Source organism: Thermobia domestica, chromosome 7 (genome assembly GCF_964235325.1).
Source record: "Thermobia domestica chromosome 7, izTheDome1.hap1.1, whole genome shotgun sequence".
NCBI classification, from domain to species: domain Eukaryota; kingdom Metazoa; phylum Arthropoda; class Insecta; order Zygentoma; family Lepismatidae; genus Thermobia; species Thermobia domestica.
In genome coordinates this window covers 265,558,333-265,558,998 of record NC_137460.1, presented here as the reverse complement: position 1 = coordinate 265,558,998, position 666 = coordinate 265,558,333, and the positions used below count along the sequence as shown (strand labels likewise).

General features: G+C 41.1%; 1 non-coding gene across 1 annotated transcript; it reads left to right on the top strand.

Annotated features, from left to right (window-relative positions):
• The first annotated feature begins 280 nt into the window (after positions 1-280).
• Positions 281-352, top strand: TRNAQ-CUG (transfer RNA glutamine (anticodon CUG)). The gene has a single exon. It is a non-coding gene; the product is annotated as a tRNA-Gln (tRNA).
• Positions 353-666: the final 314 nt, after the last annotated feature.

Genomic DNA, 666 nt, shown 5'->3' with positions numbered 1-666 from the left:
AAAAACCGAATTCGACAATTAAAAAAAAGTGGGAAAGTGTGCGACCGGTAACTAGTATTTACCGAAGTCATCTTTGGCTTTTATGGCAGTAACGGGTCACCATGGACTAACTTCATGCTTTCCCCAAAATCGAGCTTCTGCAATTGAAAGTGTAAATTTAAGAAATCTGCAAAAATGAACTTTTGTTACATGCGTATATGATAACCAGTGATGGATAGCAAAAATATTATCAATAAATCATAAATTACATCAAATTGCAGTGTTCTTTGTGTTTCCAGGAGGCGCGGTAGCTCAGTGGTAGAGCGTTTACCTCTGGTGCTTAGGGTCCTTGGTTCGAACCCAGCTCGCGCCGTGTGGACTTTGTGGTGAACAAACACCGTGCTGGTGGGTATTTCGGAGTTCTCCCGTTTCCTCCCACTTTCTTCATTCTACCATTTCGCTCATTTTTCATAATCACTGTCTTCTTTAGCCTAACCAGCATAAACGTGGGACGTAAAACTCCCAAGATTTCATTTCATTTTTTTTCTTTGTTTCCACATGTACCTTCAAGAGGTACAGGTTTCCAGAAGAGAATAAGAGAAGAGAATATAAGTGTTTTGTGACTATCGACAACGTGCTACGTGTTGTGAGTGCACCAACACCTATTGGAGCATCTGCCATGGTGAC